This window comes from Rhinoraja longicauda, chromosome 19 (assembly GCF_053455715.1).
Source record: "Rhinoraja longicauda isolate Sanriku21f chromosome 19, sRhiLon1.1, whole genome shotgun sequence".
Classification (NCBI taxonomy): domain Eukaryota; kingdom Metazoa; phylum Chordata; class Chondrichthyes; order Rajiformes; family Arhynchobatidae; genus Rhinoraja; species Rhinoraja longicauda.
This window is the reverse complement of record NC_135971.1, coordinates 28,856,677-28,875,422: the sequence shown is the minus strand read 5'-3', so window position 1 is coordinate 28,875,422 and position 18,746 is coordinate 28,856,677. Positions and strand designations below refer to the sequence as shown.

Sequence of the window (18,746 nt, the reverse complement as noted above, 5' to 3'; positions counted from 1 at the left end):
GCAGGTTTACCAAGGACGCTGCCCCAGTCTGCACACTCTGGGGAGGGGAAAGGAATCAAAAAACCCAGCGACCTCCTGCTCACCGGTCACCAACTCGAGACATTAACTCTGTTTCTCTTTCTGACCCGCTGAGCTTTTCCCCACGGCATTTCTGTTCAATCTTAGCCCAAACCTGTACATTTAAACCCGGGATTTTAAGACCTCGCTGATTATTACTACATTTTGTTGCGATTTCTGGGAGCCCCTGATGGAGGTTGTGTCTCCCGGCCCGGGCGTCCACCATTGGTGGAGCGGGAGCACTTGGCCGCTGGCTGGGTGAGGTCATGTGGGGCGCAGGGCAGTGACGTCACCTTGTCCTGTATTTGGGAGTGAGATAGTTGGCACCGCTAGTTACGGGAGTGATGGAGCCCTGGGCCCGTGAAATAAAGGTCATGAGTCCCGTCTGCCCCGCCCGGCCCAGGGCTTTGGGGCAAGGAGACCTGTAACTGGTGGGGTGAACCAGAGGGTCAGGGGTCAGACTGATCTCTGCCGCACAGATCCGAGAGCTATAATCATCGCCCCTGTCTGCGGGGGCTGTTACAAGAGCAGTAACAACCGGCATATTGCTCTCATCAATAGGCGTTTATCCGCCAGGCATGGTCCCCTGTCTCGACAGACTCTACATCAAGGTGGCACACAGTCACGGGAACATTGGGACCGTGTGCGTACCGACCGGTGTTGGTGAAACCACCCACAACTTCCAGGACTATACAGATAACAAACAGACAGGCAGACTGCGGCTGAAGTCAAGGGTTTATTGCTGCAGGAACCGATCCGCTGGGTTGTAGATGCCATGTCCGTGGAACGATTGCCGGTCTCCCGGGCAGACGAGGTGGAGCAGCCAGGGGGAGCTAGGGCTGGCAGCAGGATTGGGCTGGAAAATGAAAGGGAGGTCAGTGAGGTTCATCTGGAGAAGAGGGGCATCCACATAGGGCATCGGAACAGCTGGGGATTCAGTGGCGGCACAGTGGCTCAGCTGGCAAAGCAGCTGGCTCACAGCATCAGACATAGAAACATAGACAAACAGGTGTAGGAGGAGGCCATTCGGCCCTTCAAGCCAGCACCGCCATTCAACATGATCATGGCTGATCATCTAAAATCAGTACCCTATTCCTGATTTTTTTCCGATATCCCTTGATTCCTTTAGCCCTAACAGCTAAATCTAACTCTCTCTTGAAAACATCCAGTGAATTGGCCTTCACTGCCTTCTGTGGCAGAGAATTTCACAGATTCACAACTCTCCGGGTCAAAATGTTTTTCCTCATCTCAGTCCTAAATGGCCTCCCCCTTATTCTTAGTCAGACCCAGCTTTGACCCTGTCCTCCTGTGCTTCTGTGTGAAGTTTGTACGTTCTCCCTGTATATTTGCATGGGTTTCCACCCACATCCAAAGACGTGTAGGTTTGTAGGTTAACTAGCTTCTGTAAATTGCCCCTAGTGTGCAGGGAGAGGATGCGAAAGTGGGATAACATAGAACTAGAGTGAATGGTTAATTGTCGGCGTGGATTGTTTCTGTGCAGCGTCTGTAAACCAAACTCAATACACCACAGCAACACTACCGCCAGTACATTGAATGGATCAACACCTCCGCGCTTGTCAAAAAGGCACAGCAACGGCTGTTCCTCCTGAGAACACTAAAAAAGGTCAGTCTGCCACAACAGCTTCTGATGACCTTCTACCGTTGCACCTCAGAGAGCATACTGACATATGTGTGGTATCTCAGCTCAGCTGCACGGCAGTGGACAGGAAATCTCTTCAGCGGGTCGTTTGCAGAGCACAGAGGATCATTGGGACACAGCTGCCAGCCCTGGAGGACATCTACAAGGCACGCTGCCTCAGGAAAGCCACCAGCATCTACAAGGACTCCACACACCCATGCCACTGTCTGTTTGAACTACTCCCATCTGGCAGACGTTACAAGGCCTTCTACGCCCGCACCTCCAGACTAAGCTTCACCCCTAGAGCTATAGCTACTCTGATTCGGTCCTGCTGAGAGCCCCCCATGATCTGTCTCTGCCCCCAGGGTCATCTGGCACAACTGACCCTGCATGAACCTTTTTTGCACTTTACTTTGTTCCCTTTTTTCTTTTTCCTCCCCCGCCCCTTCTTGTTGTTTACATGTTCGCTGTGATTTATTTATATATTTGATTTGATAGCATCGATATGGAAGCAACAATCAAAATCTCGCTGTACTTGTACAATGACAATAAAGGATATTGTATTGTATTGTATTGTATATGACTCATTAATGTTGGTATGATATAACTCAACATTCCAGTGTTGAGAAAAGGACACAAAGTGCTGGAGTAACTCAGCGAGTCACGCAGCATCTCTGGAGGTCATAGATAGATGACGTTTCTGGCCAAGGCCATTTTTTGTTGTAAATCAGCATCTGCCATTCCTTGTTTCTACATTGCTGTGTCCAGACCCTCTCCTGGTTACCTGGTCCTCAGCATGACAGCAACCACGGGAACGTGATTGAGAACCTGGTGACCTGGTGTAAAGACAACAATCTTTCTCTGAAGAAGGGTCTCCACACGAAGCATCACATAGAAACATAGAAAAGGCGCAGGAGGAGGCCATTCGGCCCTTCGAGCCAGCACCGCCATTCATTGTGATCATGGCTGATCATCCACAATCAGTAACCGCCCAACTTCTCCCCATATCCCTTGATTCCACAAGCCCCCAGAGCTCTATCTAACTCTCTCTTAAATCCATCCAGTGATCTGGCCTCCACTGCCCTCTGTGGCAGAGAATTCCACAAATTCACAACTCTCTGGGTGAAAAAGTTCCTTCTCACCTCAGTTTTAAATGGCCACCCCTTTATTCTAAGACGGTGGCCCCTGGTTCTGGACTCCCCCAACATTGGGAACATTTTTCCTGCATCTAGCTTGTCCAGTCCTTTTATAATTTTCTATATCTTTATATCACATTTTCCTTTTACACAGAGATGCTGCATGAACTGCTGAGTTACTCCAGCTTTTTGTGTCAATCTTTCTGTCAATGTCAGCAAGACAAAGGAGATAGTAATCGACTTCAGGAAGCAAAGTGGGACACATACCCCAGTTTACATTGACGGCACCAATGCAGAGATGGCTGAAAGCTTCAAGTTCCTAGGAGTAAATATCACCAGCAACTTGACCACCTATGTTGAAGTAATGGCCAAGAAACCCCAATGTCTCTACTTCCTTGGAAGGCTTAGGAAGTTTTACATGTCCTCAACAACACTCTGCAACTTCTACAAATGCACCATAGAAAGCATTTTACCAGGATGCTTTGGGAACAGCTCCATCCAAGACTGTAAGCAATTGCAGAGAATTGTTGATGCGGCCCAGATCATCACACAACCCCACCTCCCTCCCATTGACTCTCATTGCCTCTGCAAGGCCAGCTGCATAATCAAGGACCAGTCGCACCCTGGCCACTCCCTCTTCTCCCTCCCATCAGGTAAGAGGTACAGAAGTGTGGAAACGCACACCTCCAGATTCAGGGACAGTTTCTTCCCAGCGGTTATCAGGCAACTAAAAGAGTAGCAAAGTCAAATGTGGGTCCCTTGAAGGCTGACATGGGTGAAATTATTATGGGTAACAAGGAAATAGCAGAAGAGTTGAACAGGTACTTCGGATCTGTCTTCACTAAGGAAGACACAAACAATCTCCCAGATGTACTAGAGGACAGAGGATCAAGGTGGGTAGAGGAACTGAAAGAAATTTGTATTACGCGGGAAATAGCATTGGGTAGACTGATGGGACTGAAGGCTGATAAATCCCCTGGCCTGATGGTCTGCATCCCAGGGTACTCAAGGAGGTGGCTCTAGAAATAGTGGACGCATTGGTGATCATTTTCCAATGTTCTGTAGATTCGGGATCAGTTCCTGTGGATTGGAGAATAGCTAATGTTATCCCACTTTTCAAGAAAAGAGCGAGAGGGAAAACGGGGAATGAGAGACCAGTTAGCCTGACATCAGTGGTGGGGAAGATGCTGGAGTCAATTATAAAAGAGGTACTAACGGTGCATTTGGATAGCAGTAAACAGATTGGTCCAAGTCAGCATGGATTTATGAAAGGGAAATCATGCTTGACTAATCTTCTGGAATATTTTGAGGATGTGACAAGTAAAATGGATGAATGGGAGCCAGTGGATGTAGTGTATCTAGACTTTCAGAAAGCCTTTGATAAGGTCCCACACGGGAGATTGGTCACTGGAGACAGATTTCATCAGTCCTGCCGGTCGGCATCTCTTGCTCTCACCTCTCCCCACTCTCCCGCTACTGTCCCCTGTCTCCATCATCTTCCACCTCCTGCTTCCTCTTTCCAGGTATCTCCTTCTGCCATCCTATTTCCCTTTCTCCCACCTTCTCCCTCCTTCCCATTTTTCTCCTCCTGCACGGAATCACAGGAGCTGAATAGCAGGAGAAGGCCATGAGGCCCTTCAGGTTAGGGCTGGTGGAAAATAAACTTCCCAGCCTGATCCCACCCCCTGCTCCCTGTACTATTCCTGGAGTTATCATACAGTGAAGACCATGTCGACCATGCCTCTGGATAGAGGGATTTGGGAAGAAGGCAGTGAGTGATTTGTAGAGGCATTCCAGCCTTCTCTCAATACCAACATCAGGTCCTATTTTCTAAACACCCTGTTAACTTTCTTTAATAGTGGATCCCAAAATGTCCCTCCTCTTGATACCAGTTTTAGAGAAACTGGAAACAGCCCCTTCGGCCCAACGGGTCCATGCCAACAGGCTATCACCCACATTCCAGATCTACCCTACATGCCAAGGACAATGTTACCAAACCGAATTAACCTACAAACCTGCACATCTTTGGAATGTGGGAGGAAACCGGAGCACCCGGAGAAAACACACACGGTCACAGGAAGAACGTACAAACTCTGCACAAACAGTTCCTGTAGTCAGGATCGACCCTGGGTCTCTGGCGCTGTTAGGCAGCAACTCTACGGCTACGCCACTGTGCTGGCCCATAGTCAATAGTTTTGTGCCATCTACAAACTTATTGTGCCCCCTATATTCAGGTCTACACCATTAATATCTGTTACACAAAGTACCAGCCTTCAGTCAAAGAGCACTCAGCGTTATCTTCTGGTTCCTGAACTGAGCTAGATTTGCAACCATTGAGTGACTCTTCCTCAGATCCCATGGAATTATACTATTTCATCCAACCTAGAACATCAGTCAAAACCCCTGTAGACTACATCAGATGCACTGCCCATTCCACCCTCCCTGTTACCTCATCACCAGAGATTTCCACATTCCTTGAAAAAATACTGTGTTGACCATCCTGATTAAACTGAGAACAAACGAGCTGTTAGATGTCATAGCAGGCCTAAGGGTAGATAAATCCCCTGGCACACAGGCTGTATCCCAGGCTGCAATAGGAGGCAAAGGAGATCACTGGGGCTCATGGCAGAGATACATAATCTTCATTAGCTGCAGGTGAGGTGCCAGATGACTGAAAGGCAGCAAAAGAGGACATGGGATAAAGGTTATATTCTGCTGTGGTTCAACAGCTGGAAAATGGGCAGAAGATGCACTTGGTTTCCCTGATCACCTGTCTGTCTCACTTCCTCAGCCAGGTAGTCACCCACTCCCACTCTGACCACCGGCCCTGAAACAATGGGTGACCACCTTTATCATATCATATCATATCATATCATATATATACAGCCGGAAACAGGCCTTTTCGGCCCACCAAGTCCGTGCCGCCCAGCGATCCCCGTACATTAACACTATCCTACACCCACTAGGGACAATTTTTACATTTACCCAGCCAATTAACCTACATACCTGTACGTCTTTGGAGTGTGGGAGGAAACCGAAGATCTCGGAGAAAACCCACGCAGGTCACGGGGAGAACGTACAAACTCCGTACAGTGCAGCACCCGTAGTCAGGATCGAACCTGAGTCTCCGGCGCTGCATTCGCTGTAAAGCAGCAACTCTACCGCTGCGCTACCGTGCTTTGTCCTGCTATATTTCAAAGCTTTGTGCATTTTCGGATTTTTGTATTCTTGAACCAATTCAAGTGTGATGTGGTTCAATCCTCCCTCTCCGGAGTCCACCTATTACCTGCCACATGTTGTCCTGCCTCTCCCATCGTCTAGCTTTCTTCTCCCCCCCCCCCCCCCACTACAATCAGCCTGAAGAAGGTCTCGACCATGTTCTCTAGAGAAGTTGCCTGACCCATTGACTTACTCCAGCACTTTGTGGCCTTCTGCGTTTTCCAATAGTTTACTTTCATATCCCATTAAATTTAATCTTGATCTTGATCTAATCTGCGAAAGTAGGCAGGGTGGATGGGAATGGTGGGAACTACAATGAAGATATTACAGTGGACAGGCAATGGCAGTGGGCAACCTTTCAAACAAAAGTATTATTGCGACAAATGTACATTCCTTTAAGGCACAACAGGAAAAATGGTTCAACCCTGGGTGAGAGGGGAATACACCAATCAGCCAAAACATTATGACTACTGACAGGTGAAGTGAATAACATTGATTATCTTGTTACAATGGCACCTGTCAAGGGGTAGGATATATTAGGCAGCAAGTGAACAGTCAGTTCTTGAAGTTGATGTGTTGGATGCAGGAGAAATGGGCAGGAGTAAAGACCTGAGCGACTTTGACAAGGGCCAAATTGTTCTGGCCAGACGACTGGGTCAGAGCATCTCTGAAACGGCAAGGCTTGTGGGGTGCTCCCGGTCAGCAATGGTGAGTACCTACCGACAGTGGTCCGAGGAGGGACAAACCACAAACTGGCGACAGACAGGGTGTTGGGCGCCCAAGGCTCATCAATGCGCGAGGGCAGTGATGGCACCAGGATGCATTGTGGGAAGATGACAAGCCGGTGAAGGGAGTGTGATGCTCTGGGCAATGTTCTGCTGGGAAACCCTGGGTCCGACCATTCATGTGGACGTCAATGGGAAACGTGTCAACTACCTAAACATCGTTGCTGACCAGGTACACCCCTTCATGGCAATGGTATTCCCTGATGGCAGTGGCCTCTTTCAGCAGGATAATGCACCCTGCCACACTGCACACATTGTTCGGGAATGGTTTGAGGAACATGATGAATTGTTCACAATGTTGCCCTGGCCTCCAAATTCTCCACATCTCAATCCGATTGAGCATCTGTGGGATGTGCTGGATCAACAAGTCCGATCCACGGTGGCTCCACCTCACAACTTACAGGACTTGAAGGATCTGCTGCTAAAGGTTTGGTGCCAGATACCACAGGACACCTTCAGGGGTCTTGTAGAGTCCATGCCTCGGTGGGTCGGCACTGTTTTGGCGGCACACAGAGGACCAACAGCATATTAGGCAGGTGGTCATAATGTTTTGGCTCATCAGTGTATAAAGGCTTATAAAGTTGCCAATACACACAGCAAGCCTGAGGAGAGGGAACATTTTGATTTCAGAAAAAAACGGTCAACAAGTTTACAAAGAAAAGGTAAATGGGATATGAAAGTAAACTATTGAAAAACGCAGAAGGACACAAAGTGCTGGAGTAACTCAATGGGTCAGGCAGCATCTCTAGAGAACATGGATAGGTGGTTTTTAGGTCAAGACCTTCTTCAGGCTGATTGTAGTGGGGGGTGGGGAGAGAAGAAAACTAGACGATGGGAGAGGCAGGACAACATGTGGCAGGTAATAGGTGGACTGTGAGAGGGAGGATTTGATAGGCAGGTGGTTGGTCAAAGGCCAGAGATAAAAGCAGAAGGTATGAGACAGGGTTGAAGAGTTGTGAATTACGTAGCTAGAGAGGAGAGTAACAGGAGAGGATGGGAGTGCAGAGAAATAGGTGGGAGTCTAAATGGAGGGGTTTAGTAGGTTACCTGACCTGCTGAATTATTCCAACACATGATGTCCTTTTCTATATTAAACAGCACCTTGTTTCAACATTGGAAAATGGATTGTTGGGGTTCTGTGGGTGTGTAAAAAGAAAAAGACGAGTGAAGGAAAATATGGGTTCCTAACAGGAAGGCTGGGGAACCTACAAGAATAATGATTAAATATGGTGTGTGTGTGGACATGGAAGAGGACTCAGAAACCTTTGAATTCTATAAGAAGATAACTGTTGATGCTGGTACAAATCGAAGGTATTTATTCACAAAATGCTGGAGTAACTCAGCAGGTCAGGCAGCATCTCGGGAGAGAAGGAATGGGTGACCTTTCGGGTCGAGACCCTTCTTCAGACTGATGTCAGGGGGGCGGGACAAAGGAAGGATATAGGTGGAAAAAGGAAGATAGAGGGAGATCTGGGAAGGAGGAGGGGACGGGAGGGACAGAGGAACTATCTAAAGTTGGAGAAGTCGATGTTCATACCACTGGGCTGCAAACTGCCCAGGCGAAATATGAGGTGCTGTTCCTCCAATTTCCGGTGGGCCTCACTATGGCACTAGAGGAGGCCCATGACAGAAAGGTCAGACTGGGAATGGGAGGGAGAGTTGAAGTGCTGGGCCACCGGGAGATCAGGTTGGTTAATGCGGACCGAGCGCAGGTGTTCAGCGAAGCGATCGCCGAGCCTGCGCTTGGTTTCGCCGATGTAAATAAGTTCACGTCTAGAGCAGCGGATGCAATAGATGAGGTTGGAGGAGGTGCAGGTGAACCTTTGTCTCACCTGGAAAGACTATTTGGGTCCTTGGATGGAGTTTGAGGGAGGAGGTAAAGGGACAGGTGTTGCATCTCGTGCGGTTTCAGGGGAAAGTGCCCGGGGTTGGGGTGGTTTGGGTAGGAAGGGATGAGTGGACCAGGGAGTTACGGAGGGAACGGTCTCTGTGGAATGCAGAAAGGGGAGGGGATGGGAAGATATGGCCAGTGGTGGGGTCCTGTTATAGGTGACGGAAATGTTGGCGGATGATATGTTGGATCCGCTGGCTGGTGGGGTGGAAGGTGAGAACGAGGGGGGGGGAGGGGGAGCAAGAGCGGAGCTGCGGGATGTAGAAGAGACCCTAGTGAGAGCCTCATCTATAATGGAGGAGGGGAAGCCCCGTTTCCTCAAGAACGAGGACATCTCGGAAGCCCTAGTGTGAAACACCTCATCCCGGGCACAGATGCGGCGTAGACGGAGGAATTGGGAGTAGGGGATAGACTTTTTGCAGGGGACCGGGTGGGAAGAAGTGTAGTCCAGATAGCTGTGCGAGTCAGTGGGTTTATAGTAAATGTCTGTCACTAGTCTGTCTCCTGTGATGGAGGTGGTGAGGTCCAGAAACGGGAGGGAGATGTCGGAGATAGTCCAAGTATATTTAAGAGCAGGATGGAAATTGGAGGTGAAGTGTATGAAGTCAGTGAGTTCTGCATAGGTACAAGAGGTAGCACCAATGCAGTCGTCGATGTAGCGGAGGTAGAGTTCGGGGCTGGGGCCAGTGTACGTCTGGAACAGGGATTGTTCGACGTACCCGACAAAGAGGCAGGCGTAGCTAGGGCCCATGCGAGTGCCCATAGCTACGCCTCTGGTTTGGAGGAAGTGGGAGGAGTCAAAGGAGAAGTTGTTGAGGGTAAGAACCAGCTCTGCTAGGCGGAGGAGAGTGTTGGTAGATGGGGATTGGCTGGTTCTGCGGTCGAGGAAGAAACGGAGGGCTTCGAGACCATCCTTGTAGGGGATGGAAGTGTAGAGTGACTGGACATCCATAGTAAAGATGAGGGAGTGGGGGCCTGTTAACCGGAAGTTATCCAGGAGATGGAGAGCGTGTGAGGTGTCTTGGACATAGGTGGGGAGGGATTTAACCAGGGGGGATAGGATGGAGTCGAGGTAGGTAGAGATAAGTTCGGTGCGGCATGAGCAGGCAGAGACAATGGGTCTGCCGGGACAGTTGTGTTTGTAGATTTTGGGTAGGAGGTAGAATCGGGCCGTGCGGGGCTGGGGAACTATGAGATTGGAGGCACTGGGGGGTAGATCGCCGGAGGTGATGAGGTCGGTGATGGTGCTGCTGATAAAGGTCTGGTGTTTATCGGTGGGGTCATGGTCCAGGGATAGGTAGGAAGAGGTGTCTGATAGTTGTCGTCTGGCCTCGGTGCGGTAGAGGTCAGCACGCCACACTACCACAGCCCCTCCCTTGTCAGCGGGTTTAATTATTAAGTCCGGGTTGTTGCGGAGTGAGTGGAGGGCTGCACGTTCAGGAGGGGAGAGGTTGGAGTACGTCAGGGGAGTGGAGAATTTGAGGTGGTTAATGTCACGCCGGTAGAAGGAGATAAAAAGTTCTAGTGGGGGTAGTTGGCCACACTGGGGGTAAAAGTGGAGGGGGTCCATTGGAGACGGGAGAAGGGGTCATCAGTGGGGGGGTCGGGACTCCTTACCATGGAAAAAGGCTCGGAGGCGGCGGAAGAAGAGCTCCACGTCATGGCGGACGCGGAACTCGTTGATGTGGGGGCGGAGGGGAACAAAGGTGAGGCCTCTGCTGAGGACCGACCGTTCGGTGTCTGAAAGGGGGAGGTCAGGGGGGATGGTGAACACCCGGCAATGGTGGGGGTTGGGGTCGGATGGAGGCAGGGGGGCAGGTGGAGGGGATGTATGGTGGGGGGGTGGTGGGTTAGCTGGGCAGAGGGGGGCATGAGGACCGATGTGGGGAGTACTGGGGGTCAACTGGCTGGAGGGTGAAGGGGGAGACCCAGTGGAACCCCTGCTGCAGTTACCTGTAGTAGAGGGTGGGCAGTAGGACCCAGCAGTGCTGAGGGGCTCTGCCTGGTGGGGGCTGTGGGCCCAGCGCGGTGTGTGTGGGCCCAGCGCGGTGTGTGTGGGCCCAGCGCGGTGTGTGTGGGCCCAGCGCGGTGTGTGTGGGCCCAGCGCGGTGTCTGTGGGCCCAGCGCGGTGTGTGTGGGCCCAGCGCGGTGTGTGTGGGCCCAGCGCGGTGTGTGTGGGCCCAGCGCGGTGTCTGTGGGCCCAGCGCGGTGTCTGTGGGCCCAGCGCGGTGTCTGTGGGCCCAGCGCGGTGTCTGTGGGCCCAGCGCGGTGTCTGTGGGGCTGTGGGGCCAGCGGTGTGTGTGGGCCCAGCGCGGTGCGTGTGGGCCCAGCGCGGTGCGTGTGGGCCCAGCGCGGTGCGTGTGGGCCCAGCGCGGTGCGTGTGGGCCCAGCGCGGTGCGTGTGGGCCCAGCGCGGTGCGTGTGGGCCCAGCGCGGTGCGTGTGGGCCCAGCGCGGTGTGTGTGGGCCCAGCGCGGTGTGTGTGGGCCCAGCGCGGTGTGTGTGGGCCCAGCGCGGTGTGTGTGGGCCCAGCGCGGTGTGTGTGGGCCCAGCGCGGTGTGTGTGGGCTGGGTGGAGCTGCAGCCTGTTGTTGGTCCCGGGGGCCGGGTACAGCGACGGCTGTGACCTGCTGTTGGGCGGTGGAGCGGCGCGGGTCGGCACGGTCGCTGGGGGAGGCCCACGGGGATCTGGAGTCCGGGTAAGTGGCGGTCGGCTCGGTCAGCGGATGGCCGGGGAGGGAGTGGGCGGCGGTGAAGAGGTCGGGAAGGTCGGCTGCGGTAGCGGCGGTGAAGAGGCCTCGGACGTCGGCGGCAGCGTTCCCGGGGAGGGGGTGGAGGTCGGCGTCAGCGGACCCGGGGAGGCCTTGGCAGTCGGCGGTGGTGGCCCCGGGGAGGCGGTGGAGGTCGGCGTCAGCGGACCCGGGGAGGCGGTGGAGGTCGGCGGCAGCAGCCTCAGGTAGGCCTCGGCATTCGGCGGTGGTGGCCCCGGGGGGGCGGTGGAGGTCGGCGGCAGCAGCCTCAGGTAGGCCTCGGCAGTCGGCGGTGGTGGCCCCGGGGGGGCGGTGGAGGTCGGCGGCAGCGGCGGTGGTGGCCCCGAGGGGGGCGGTGGAGGTCGGCGGCAGCGGCCCCGGGGAGGCGGTGGAGGTCGACGGCAGCGGCGGTGGAAGAACCAAGGATCCAGAGCAAATAAGACTGGAGAAATTTGTATTTGGAAATGGGAGAAGTTATTGAGCTTGGAATCTGATAAATACCTGAGGACCTGATGTGGCTGTATCACTATCTAAGAAAGAAAAGAGAATACATTGGGAACTACCAACCTGTTAGCCTAACATTAGTAAATGTGGAAATTCTGGAAACTAAAGAATTGAAAACAGGAAAAGTAGAATGTAATTGAGCCAAGCTAATGCAGATTTATGAAAGGAAAGTCATGTTGGTCAAACCACTGGCATTTTATGAGGATCCAGCACATTATGTCCTTTTGTGTATTAATATGGTTAAAGGGAAACCAGTGGATGTGGGGGATTTGCAGAAGGCTTTCAGGAAGGCTGCGTACAGAAGTTGTTGATAAAGGTTAGAGCACATGGAAATGGTGATAATGGATGGGGATAGATTGGGAATTGGTTAACAGATTTAAAATAGATTGAGATTCTTGGGTTGTTCGGCTAAACCTAGGCTGACAACTGGGATCAGTGCTTTGGCCGCCACCTATCAGAGTCATACAGCACAGAAACAGGTCCTTTGGCTCACTATTTCATTGCCAACAGTTGCACCCATCTGTACACATTCTACTCACCCCCCTTGGGTTCACAGTCTCTGTCTTGTTGATTCAAGTTCTGGTTTGGATATTACTTAAGTCAAGTCAATAGACAATAGTTGCAGGAGGAGGCCATTCGGCCCTTTGAGCCAGCACCGCCATTCAACGTGATCATGGCTGATCATTCTCAATCAGTACCCCGTTCCTGCCTTCTCCCCATACCCCCTGACTCCGCTATCCTTAAGAGCTCTATCTAGCTCTCTCTCGAATGAATTCAGAGGATTGGCCTCCACAGCCTTCTGAGGCAGAGAATTCCACAGATTCACAACTCTCTGACTGAAAAAGTTTTTCCTCATCTCAGTTCTATATGGGCGGCACGGTGGCGCAGCGGTAGAGTTGCTGCTTTACAGCGAATGCAGCGCCGGAGACTCAGGTTCGATCCTGACTACGGGTGCTGTACTGTAAGGAGTTTGTACGTTCTCCCCGTGACCTGCGTGGGTTTTCTCCGAGATCTTCGGTTTCCTCCCACACTCCAAAGACGTACAGGTATGTAGGTTAATTGGCTGGGTAAATGTTTTTTTAAAATTGTCCCTAGTGGGTGTAGGATAGTGTTAATGTGCGGGGATCGCTGGGCGGCACGGACTTGGAGGGCCGAAAAGGCCTGTTTCCGGCTGTATATATATGATATGATATGATATATGGCCTACCCCCTTTCTTAAACTGTGCCCCTTGTTCTGGACTCCCCCAACATTGGGAACATGTTTCCTGCCTCTAATGTGTCCAACCCCTTAATAATCTTATACGTTTCGATAAGATCCCCTCTCATCCTTCTAAATTCCAGTGTATACAAGCCTAGTCGCTCCAGTCTTTCAACATATGAGAGTCCCGCCATTCCGGGAATTAACCTAGTAAACCTACGCTGCACGCCCTCAATAGCAAGAATATCCTTCCTCAAATTTGGAGACCAAAACTGCACACAGTACTCCAGGTGCGGTCTCACCAGGGCCCGGTACAACTGCAGAAGGACCTCTTTGCTCCTATACTCAACTCCTCTTGTTATGAAGGCCAACATTCCATTGGCTTTCTTCACTGCCTGCTGTACCTGCATGCTTCCTTTCAGTGACTGATGCACTAGGACACCCAGATCTCTTTGTACTTCCCCATTTCCTAACTTGACACCATTCAGATAATACTCTGCCTTTCTATTCTTACCACCAAAGTGGATAACCTCACACTTATCCACATTAAACTGCATCTGCCATGCATCCGCCCACTCACACAACCTGTCCAAGTCACCCTGCAACCTCATAGCATCTTCCTCACAGTTCACACTACCACCCAGCTTTGTATCATCTGCAAATTTGCTAATGGTACTTTTAATCCCTTCATCCAAGTCATTAATGTATATTGTAAATAGCTGCGGTCCCAGCACCGAGCCTTGCGGTACCCCACTAGTTACTGCCTGCCATTCTGAAAGGGACCCATTTATCCCCACTCTTTGCTTTCTGTCTGTCAACCAATTTTCTATCCATGTCAGTACCCTACCTCCAATACCATGTGCTCTAATTTTGCCCACTAATCTCTTATTTGGAACCTTGTCAAAGGCTTTCTGAAAGTCAAGGTACACCACATCCACCGGCTCTCCCCTGTCAATTTTCCTAGTTACATCCTCAAAGAATTCCAGCAGATTAGTCAAGCATGATTTCCCCTTCGTAAATCCATGCTGACTCGGAACAATCCTGTTACTACTATCCCCAGGCCCTGGGGATTTATCAGCCTTCAGTCCCATCAGTCTACCTAACACCATTTCCTGCCTAATGTGGATTTCCTTCAGTTCCTCCGTCACCCTAGGATCTCTGGCCACTAGAACATCTGGGAGATTGCTTGTATCTTCCTTGGTGAAGACAGATCCAAAGTTCAACTGACATGGATAGAAAATTGGTTGACAGACAGAAAGCAAAGAGTGGGGATAAATGGGTCCCTTTCGGAATGGCAGGCAGTGACCAGTGGGGTACCGCAAGGTTCGGTGCTGGGACCCCAGCTATTTACGATATACATTAATGACTTAGACGAAGGGATTAAAAGTACCATTAGCAAATTTGCAGATGATACTAAGCTGGGGGGTAGTGTGAATTGTGAGGAAGATGCAATAAGGCTGCAGGGTGACTTGGACAGGTTGTGTGAGTGGGCGGATACATGGCAGATGCAGTTTAATGTAGATAAGTGTGAGGTTATTCACTTTGGAAGTAAGAATAGAAAGGCAGATTATTATCTGAATGGTGTCAAGTTAGGAGGAGGGGGAGTTCAACGAGATCTGGGTGTCCTAGTGCATCAGTCAATGAAAGGAAGCATGCAGGTTCAGCAGGCAGTGAAGAAAGCCAATGGAATGTTGGCCTTCGTAACAAGAGGAGTTGAGTATAGGAGCAAAGAGGTCCTTCTACAGTTGTACCGGGCCCTGGTGAGACCGCACCTGGAGTACTGTGTGCAGTTTTGGTTTCCAAATTTGAGGAAGGATATTCTTGCTATGGAGGGCGTGCAGCGTAGGTTCACTAGGTTAATTCCCGGAATGGCGGGGCTGTCGTATGTTGAAAGGCTGGAGCGATTGGGCTTGTATACACTGGAATTTAGAAGGATGAGGGGGGATCTTATTGAAACATATAAGATAATTAGGGGATTGGACACATTAGAGGCAGATAACATGTTCCCAATGTTGGGGGAGTCCAGAACAAGGGGCCACAGTTTAAGGATAAGGGGTAGGCCATTTAGAACGGAGATGAGGAAGAACTTTTTCAGTCAGAGGGTGGTGAAGGTGTGGAATTCTCTGCCTCAGAAGGCAGTGGAGGCCAGTTCGTTGGATGCTTTCAAGAGAGAGCTGGATAGAGCTCTTAAGGATAGCGGAGTGAGGGGGTATGGGGAGAAGGCAGGAACGGGGTACTGATTGAGAGTGATCAGCCATGATCGCATTGAATGGCGGTGCTGGCTCGAAGGGCTGAATGGCCTACTCCTGCACCTATTGTCTATTGTCTATTGCCTATTGTCTATTGTCAACTTGTCTGCCATTTTCTTGTTCCCCATAATAAATTCCCCCGCTTCTGTCTTCAAGGGACCTACATTTGCCTTGACTATTTTTTTCCTCTTCACATACCTAAAAAAGCTTTTACTATCCTCCTTTATATTATTGGGTAGTTTACCCTCGTACCTCATCTTTTCTCCCCGTATTGCATTCTTAGTCATCTTCTGTTGCTCTTTAAAAGAGTCCCAATCCTCTGGCTTCCCACTCTTCTTTGCTTTGTTGTACTTCTGCTCTTTTATTTTTATGCTGTCCTTGACTTCCCTTGTCAGCCACGGGTGCCTCTTACTCCCCTTGGAATCTTTCCTCCTCTTTGGGATAAATTGATCCTGCAACTTCTGCATTATTCCCAGGAATACCTGCCATTGCTGTTCCACCGTCTTCCCTGCTAGGGCCTCCTTCCAGTCAATTCTGGCCAGTTCCTCCCTCATGCCTCTGTAATCCCCTTTGCTATACTGTAATACTGACACTTCCGATTTTCCCTTCTCCCTCTCAATTTGTAGAGTAAAACTTATCATATTGTGATCACTGCCTCCTAATGGCTCTTTTACCTCGAGTCCCCTTATCAGATCAGGTTCATTATACAACACTAAATCCAGAATTGCCTTCTCCCTGGTAGGCTCCAGTACAAGCTGTTCTAAGAATCCATCTCAGAGACACTCCACAAACTCTCTTTCCTGGGGTCCATTACCAACCTGATTTTCCCAGTCTACCTGCATGTTGAAATCTCCCATATCCACCGTAGCATTACATTTGTGACATGCCAATTTTAGCTCCTCATTCAACTTGCACCCTATGTCGAGGCTACTGTTTGGGGGCCTGTAGATAACTCCCATTGGGGTCTTTTTACCCTTACATCTCCTGATTCTATGTCACTCCTTGCAAGGGAGTGAATATCATTCCTCACCAACAGAGAGACCCCACCCCCTCTGCCCACCTGCCTGTCTTTTCTATACGTTGTGTACCCCTGAATATTCAGTTCTCAGCCCTGGTCCTCTTGTAGCCATGTCTCAGTGATTCCCACAACATCATACTTGCCAATGTCTAACTGAGCCTCAAGCTCATCCACTTTATTTCTTATACTTCGCGCATTTAAATACAACACTTTAATTTCGGTATTCACCTCCCCGCAATTGGCCCTGACCTTACTCGCTTATCCCTTCTAGAACTTCCCTCCCCATTCATTCGAGAGTCAAGTCAATTTTATTTGTATAGCACATTTAAAAACAACCCACATTGACCAAAGTGCTGTACATCAGTTCAGGTACTAAGAACGAACATACAATGGCTCACCAACATAACAGCACATACATAAACAGTTCACAGCGCCCCCTCAGAGGGCCTCAAACGCCAGGGAGTAGAAATAGGTTTTGAGCCTGGACTTAAAGGAGTCGATGGAGGGGGCAGTTCTGATGGGGAGAGGGATGCTGTTCCACAGTCTAGGGGCTGCAACCGCAAAAGCGCGATCACCCCTGAGCTTAAGCCTCGACCGCGGGATAGTCAGTAGCCCCAAGTCGGCCGACCTGAGGGACCTGGAGATTGAGTGGTGGGTTAGAAGATTTTTGATATGTGGGGGGGGGGGGGTGGGGGGGCAAGCCCGTTTAGGGCTTTGTACATGAATAGGAGGAGCTTGAAGTTGATTCTGTACCGTACTGGGAGCCAGTGGAGAGAGGCCAGAATCGGGGTGATGTGGTCCCTTTTACGGGACCCGTCAGGAGTCTCGCTGCGGCGTTTTGGACTAATTGCAGGTGGGACAAGGATGATTGGCTGATCCCAGTGTATAGGGAGTTGCAGTAGGGAGTTGCAGTAGTCTAGGCGGGAGGAAATGAATGCGTGAATGATTTTTTCAATGTCGTCAAATTGGAGGAAAGGTTTGATTTTAGCTATGGTACGAAGTTGGAAGAAGCTGGCTTTTACCACAGCGTTGACTTGCTTATCAAACTTTAATGCAGTCAAATATCACGCCAAGGTTTTTGACATGCGGTTTGACTAGGCAGGATAGGCTTCCAAGACTGCCTGTTATCGATTTGATGGAGTCGGGGGGGGCCGAATAGGATGACCTCAGACTTGCTCTCGTTTAATTGGAGGAAGTTCTGTGCCATCCAACATTTTATGTCCTCAGTGCATGAGGCTGATTAAATTTGACCGGTTGTTGGCTATCAGGGGGAGATAAAGCTGAGTGTCATCGGCATAGCAGTGGAAAGAAATGCCGTGCCTTTGAATGATTTGGCCGAGGGAGAGCATGTACAGAGAGAAGAGAATGGGGCCTAGGATAGAGTTTTGTGGAACCCCGCAAGAGAGGCTAGCTGGGGAAGAGGAATAATTGCCTATATTGATGGAGAAACCCCTATTTTTGAGGTGGGAAACGAACCAGCTCAGGGCAGTGCCATCAACGCCAACCGCGTACCGGAGACGGTCAATAAGGATGGTGTGGTCTACTGTATTGAATGTTGCGCTGAGGTCGAGAAGATTTAGATTTAGAGATACAGCGCGGAAACAGGCCCTTCGGCCCTCCAAGTCCGCGCCACCCAGTGATCCCCGTACATTAACACTATCCTACACACACTAGGGACAATTTTTTACATTTGCCCAGCCAATTAACCTAAATACCTGTACGTCTTTGGAGTGTGGGAGGAAACCGAAGATCTCGGAGAAAACCCAAGCAGGTCACGGGGAGAACGTACAAACTCCGTAGAGACAGCACCCGTAGTCAGGATCGAACCTGAGTCTCCGGCGCTGCATTTGCTGTAAGGCAGCAACTCTACCGCTGCGCTACCGTGCCGCCCGAGAAGGAGCAAGATTGCACAGTCGCCGGTGTCGATAGTGAGAAGCAGGTCATTGTATACCTTCAACAAGGCAGACTCTGTGCTGTGGTGGGCCCTGAAACCTGACTGGAAACTTTCCAGGATGGTATTTTGGTGTAGGTAAGGCAGCAGTTGATTTAGAACTACCTTTTCAAGGACTTTTGACAGGAATGGCAGTTTGGAAATAGGTCTGTAGTTGCTAGGCAAGGTGGGGTCTAAGTTAGGTTTTTTCAGGAGGGGCTGGACCACCGCATCCTTGAAGCAGGTTGGAACGGTGCCAGTGGCCAGAGAACTGTTGATGATAGAGAGGATGCTGGGACCGGCTATTGCAATGACATTCTTCAGAAGGCCAGCTTGGGGACAGCGTCAAGGGGGCAGGTTGCAGGTTTCATAG

At 50.6% G+C, this 18,746-nt stretch overlaps 1 protein-coding gene across 1 annotated transcript in view; it reads right to left on the bottom strand.

Annotated features, from left to right (window-relative positions):
- Nucleotides 1-780: 780 nt before the first annotated feature.
- LOC144602923 (H-2 class II histocompatibility antigen, E-U alpha chain-like) overlaps nt 781-18,746 on the bottom strand; it is a 41,144-nt gene continuing 23,178 nt past the window's right edge. The window contains exon 5 of the mRNA XM_078416045.1: nt 781-913. The gene's annotated coding sequence lies outside the window, so the exon portion shown is untranslated. The remainder of the gene's footprint in view (nt 914-18,746) is intronic.